The 5,805-nt window shown below is 36.2% G+C and overlaps 1 long non-coding RNA gene across 1 annotated transcript; it reads left to right on the top strand.

The window, feature by feature from the left end:
- Positions 1–1,100: 1,100 nt before the first annotated feature.
- LOC122068237 lies at positions 1,101–3,233 on the top strand. Its single transcript, XR_006137013.1, has 2 exons — positions 1,101–1,396; positions 2,854–3,233. It is a non-coding gene; the product is annotated as an uncharacterized LOC122068237 (long non-coding RNA).
- Positions 3,234–5,805: the final 2,572 nt, after the last annotated feature.

Here is a 5,805-nt window from a genome sequence, read left to right as displayed (position 1 = left end):
GCATTTGATTAACTTAGACTATAAAATTTAATATCTAGGTAATCTGAACCATGTCCTTTCTATCAATCATCATGTGCACATGATAGAAATAGAATAAATGTCTTGTGACATTTGGTAAAATAATATACAATTGTAATAATAATGATTCATCATATTTCAATCAGAATTGGCAAAAATATCAACCATAAAGTACATGATACCTAATACCAAGAAAATAAAAAACACATGATACCAAAATAATCAACAAAATAACAATAATAACAGCCATAAAAAAACCTGATCTCCCCCACAGTTTTAAAAATCGGATTGGATTGTGAGGATCGCCAATATCCGTACCGGTTGAGATCAACCCTCAATCCTCACTGATCTGATACCAATCTACGATATTAGAGTAGAATGGGTCAAAATACAATTAAAAAAAAAAGTAATAATAAAAAAACAAGGTAAATGCGTCCGATCCAGACCACTATTAGTTAAAACGCGTTTGCGTTTTTTTTCCGTTTAAAACGTGTTTTCCTGTATGCTGTTATACAATACGGAAAAAAAGGGTAACAGCAAAAGAATCCATTTTAAACACGTTTTAAACAGCCGTTTTAAACGCGTATTCGTTTTTTAAGGGTAAAATAGGAATTTTATATTAAAAAAAAACTAATTAAAAAAAAAAAAAAACCTATTAGTAAAAGTGAAGAATGAAGACAATATGATACTTGATTTTTGGTTTTTAACTTCCATTCTATTTATAGGAAAAAAATATCATCTTCTTACAACATCTCATTTTCTTGTAGCCCATTGGGCTATTTTATCTTGGGACTCCTAGAGCTTTTGGAATATTAGATGCATGTATACAGGTAATAATCTCTCAAATTGCATGAGTATACTACCGTTTTTTTTGTTTCGTTTTTTTGAAAACTACATGTTTAATACTCGTATCGTTCGTTTTCGTCCGTTTTCCGTTCTTTGTTTTTTTGATCCGTTCATCGTTTTAATCTGTTTAAAACCCGTACCGAACGTTTCTGTTTTTTTGCCGTTCCCGTTTTAACGAACAATGATCCAGATTCCAGACTCGGAGTTTTAAAACCTTCCCCCATCCGGAGTCACCGACAAATATACCATATGATCAGACAGTTTTCAAAATTCTGATACGTATGCGAACTATTCGGTAATAGTTCGTAAATTTTAGAGGGATTCGATGGTCTTCGTCTTCTGGACTTGACTGTTGACGCCTGACGGTGACGGGGAATATGCTTCTTCACCAGATTCTGGATGAAGATGGGATTGGAACAGAGAAATCCAGTTCCAGCAATCCAGCCTGCGCCTCAAAGTTCAAAAGCCCGTCATAATGGTGGTTCTCCGGCATTTTTCCTGTCCAAAGGCTGAATAGGTTTCTTCAGAACAGGTTTTCTTCTTGCCTCTCTCGTCTGATACTTAATCATATGCTGTTTAGTTTCAGTCGATATATTAATTAACTCATAATAGAATTGTTGATATTGTTATTGGTCTGAATTGAGTACCAATGTTATCCTTTTTCTCTGTCAAAATATGTATTGGATTTCTGTTTATTTCGTAGACGCAGAAGACGGATTATAATTTTTTCACAGATACATATTCAGGTGAAGACGGATTATAATTTTTTCACAGATACATATTCAGGTGATCAAAGTCACCTTTAGACTATGAGTTCAAAATTGGGTTTCAGCAACGGAGTATAGTATTCGTCTCTTCCACTGCAAACTGATGAGGGAATTTTATGGGTTTTAGTGTCTTTAATTCCCCATATAAAGTTGCCGTTTCTTAAGTTGATCTCGGAAACCTTTTTAAGTTTAGAGCTTTGAGACAGATACCAGAGAAGAGACACACATATTGGTTAATCTTAATCTTTGGCGTCAGTATACCCAGTGGACCAGTTCATTTCAGTATACCCAATAGTGTAGAACTCTTTTTGTTGAATTGAAGTGAAAGGGTTTATGTGAATTCACTTTAAAGTAATAATTGCCAAACCCCTTCCCCTTACTCTCCAGCTCCCCCTCCGCCGTCCTCTCTCTCTCTCTCTCTCTGTTTTTCCCCACTTCCCGCAGCACCCCTCCCCGATCCCCACTTGCCGCGTTCCCTGGCCCTGCGGGGTGTTCACTGTTATGCCATCGCCAACACCATGGAAATTAGTCAGAATGAATTCCAATGCTGGTAGCTTCGGAATGGGCCTAGCTGGGATGATGCTGTGTTGCAGAGAAGCTCAGCCTGAGGGTAGATCCCCTGTATCTAACCCCCACCGTTTTATAATTTTCAAATTTTTTTTTCATTTATTATTTCCCTATCTTAAGAAAGTTAGATAGGTGGAGTTTGTCGGACGCATCAGTCTCTCTCTCTCTCTTCCTCTCTCCCTGTCCCTATGTTTTTACAAACTGAACCTGTGATCATCCTGCCCTCATCTCTCTCTTGGACTCCAGCGACATTCATCACTACTTACTCTTTTGTCCCCACTCCACTCCTTAATTCATCGTCTAGTGCGAAGTAGGAGCCAGAAAAGAGATGGAGCGGCTGTGCAGAGAGGGAGAGAAAGCAGAAGAAGAGAGGAGAAGATGAATAATACGATAAATAACTGGAAAAAATTGTTTAATGAACTAAATAAATGGAGTAAAGTTGTTTATTCATGAATTCTAGCTTTTGTTCACTGATGGCTTGTCATGGAACTAGCTGCAATTCAAGTAACTGTGTCTGTAAAAGTTCTTGAAATTGAATGGATTACCAGGTCTGTTGTTGATTTTGAATTTTTTTGTTTGGACTTGGGCTTGTATATCTGACTGATTTGCGAGGAGCTGTCTAATGGCTTGTCCACATGCCATAAATGTTGGCCAGAGAAATGAGGCGGGACAGTAGGGGCATGTTGATGCAGATCTGAAGGTCTACTCAAGAAGGAGGAAGAGGGTCGACCCTAGTGGCTGATTGGGTTGACCAGGTCTGGTTTAATGGCCCACGTTTTGGGCTACTGATGGGGTTATTAGTTATTTAATTAGTTTATAATTTCATTTCTATTTTCAAGTCTTAAATTAGTTTCTAATTTCAATCCTTGTTAGTTTCTAATTTCAGTTGTTTAGAATTTCTAATTTTAGTAACTACATGTTACTAGTTTAGTCAGTCAATAATTAAAAGCTTTGAGTTTCTATTTTTGTAAACACTACCCCCTATCATTATAAATAAAGAAGGGCTTATACCTAAGGCCCATGGTTTTGAATTAAGAAAAAAAGATGCTGCTGCTGCTGCCGCTGGTCTCTGTTGAGGCTTCCCTTGTGTTTGATCAAGGTCTCGGATTTGGTGTTTGATCCATAGTTCTTAAGGCAGTAAGGCGACGGAGGCGTTTGAGGGTCTTTCGGAGCGCCTTAGCAATAAGACGGGTATAAAGCGTCGCCTTATTGACTAAAGCGTTCTTGTGTAATTTTTTTTATAAAACCAATCTATTTGGCTCAAATCCTAGTTGAATCCTATTACTCATATGCTAAATAAATATTAAAGGTTTATATTCATACCAATGTAAGATATTCATCAAGAAAACAAATCAATAGAGTGAATAAGCTGAGTTCATCTTCATCGATCATCAATCATCAATCATCAATATTCAATCATCAATCATCAATCATCAATCATCAATCATCATAACATATTAACATATAATATAAATACATGATTATGAAAGAAAATTATAAATATAAAGAAAAGAAGACATAAAATATACAAGTATTTATTATACTTACCTTTATGATGCCATAATGAGTGCCTAAGCCCTAAGGTCATCCACTATATTTCTACTCCTGTCAAAGAAGTAATTAAGAACTTAGAATTAAAACACATCGAAAGTAAAAATCGAGATGCCAGATGCCAAATTAAATGGATGAGAAGTGACTAACCAGAGGATTCTTAATCATTCTAAAAAACTTTAAACTTCAATGAAGAAAAAACATAAAATAAACTAAAATTGTAAAAATTTAGTAAACAATGAAAGTCAAATACTTAAAAGTTCAAGGACTCAAAAAACTTTAAAGTTTAAAGACTCAAAATACGTCAAAGTTCTAAGACTCAAAGACTTTCAATCCAAATCAGTAATTAAATTAAAATCTTCTTCTTCATCTGCATTTTGTTGCTGGCTTGCATCATTTGGAGCTATGCCATAATCGTCCTCAATGTTTTTATTGTCACGAATATCCTCTTCACTCATCTCATTCACTTCTTTATCTGAAGAATCCTCAAGCTCAACCCTCCTACCATGCCGGGTATAGCAAAGATTGGTTCCACTGGTAGATGCTGGAGCCGTCCTTGGTCTATTATGGCCTTGATATGATGAAGATGCTCCAAGTGCTATATCAACATCTCTCCAAGTGAGATCATTCTCAGGATGAACTAATTCATCCTCTGATTCACCAATCATCCACTCACTACTCCAATTAAGCTCATCGAGCAACAATGGATTGTAGTTTCTACATTGTTCTTTTCTTTCTTGGAACCTTGCTTGAAGTCGGCGATTATATTGAATGTAGACAAGATCATTTAACCGCTGATGCTCTAACCTATTCCTCTTCTTGGTGTGAATCTGAAAAACATTAATAATATGAGGTTATCTACTTATCTTCAATAAAAGTATAAAACCATATTAAGTGAAGTACATGTACTCAGAACTCAATAGTCAATACTTACAAATTCAAATGTGCTCCAATTGCGCTCACAACCAGAAGATGAGCAACAAAGACCAAGTATGGCAATACAAGCTTTGAAAGGTCAAGAGCAGTACTTCCATGTCGAGACCACCAAGAGGCTATAAATATATAATATAAAAAAATAGGTTAAGTAAAAAATCAATATACAAAGTTCTAAACTAATTAGAACTTTAAAAGGAAATATACTTACTAGGATTCAACTTGTCCCTTTGTCTAATCGCCATATCCTTTGCAAAACTTCCTTGAACAGTGGTATACTTGTCAACTTGGACAATGATCTTATCTTGCAAGGTCTCATCAGGCACCAACTTTGCAAGAACATTATTGAAGGCATCACTTGCTTTTTGAGCTAAGTCCAACTCATTATCTGGATTATCTGCTATTGCCTTAAAGAACTTGTTTGGATTGAGGAAAAAGACAGCTAAATATATTGATCCATTCATCATAGTCTCACAACGGTGATCAACAATCGCTATGATTTTCTTCCATTTCCTTTCATCATCTCCAAATTTTTTTTTTTTGATGTTCTTCTTTGCCACTTGTATTGCCATATATACTTCAGGCATTGCAGGCAACTCATCACCATCTACAATCCTCAAGAGTTGAAGAAGAGGCTGTGATGCTCTTATACAATCCATCACACCATTCCAGAATGTTGTAGCAAACATAGTCTCAGAAGCTTTCTTCCCTGCCTCTGTAGATGCAAGCTTAGAACGGGACCATTCATCATCAATAAATAATTTTTTCAACGATTCTTTGTGCTTGTATAAGCTCTGGAGTGTTAAAAAGGAAGATGCAAATCTAGTCACTCTAGCAATCACTAAGTCTCCTCCTGTTTTTTGCCCCAGGGCTTCAAGAAGACGAGTGTGCATGTAGATGAATGCAGTTAATTTCCTGCCCTTCGATATAACAGACATATAAGAGCGTAATTTGCTTACTTCCTCCATCATAAGGTCTATGCAATGAGCTACACATGGACTCCAAAATAACCTCTTCCTTTTCTCCATTAGTAGCGACCCGTTGCAACATAGTTGGCAGCATTACCAGAGACTACTTGAACCACATTATCTTCACCAATCTCTTCAACCTTACCATCAAGTAG

The sequence above is a fragment of the Macadamia integrifolia genome, unplaced genomic scaffold (assembly GCF_013358625.1).
Source record: "Macadamia integrifolia cultivar HAES 741 unplaced genomic scaffold, SCU_Mint_v3 scaffold3610, whole genome shotgun sequence".
Taxonomy (NCBI): Eukaryota; Viridiplantae; Streptophyta; class Magnoliopsida; order Proteales; family Proteaceae; genus Macadamia; species Macadamia integrifolia.
This window is presented reverse-complemented; position numbering and strand designations above follow the sequence as displayed.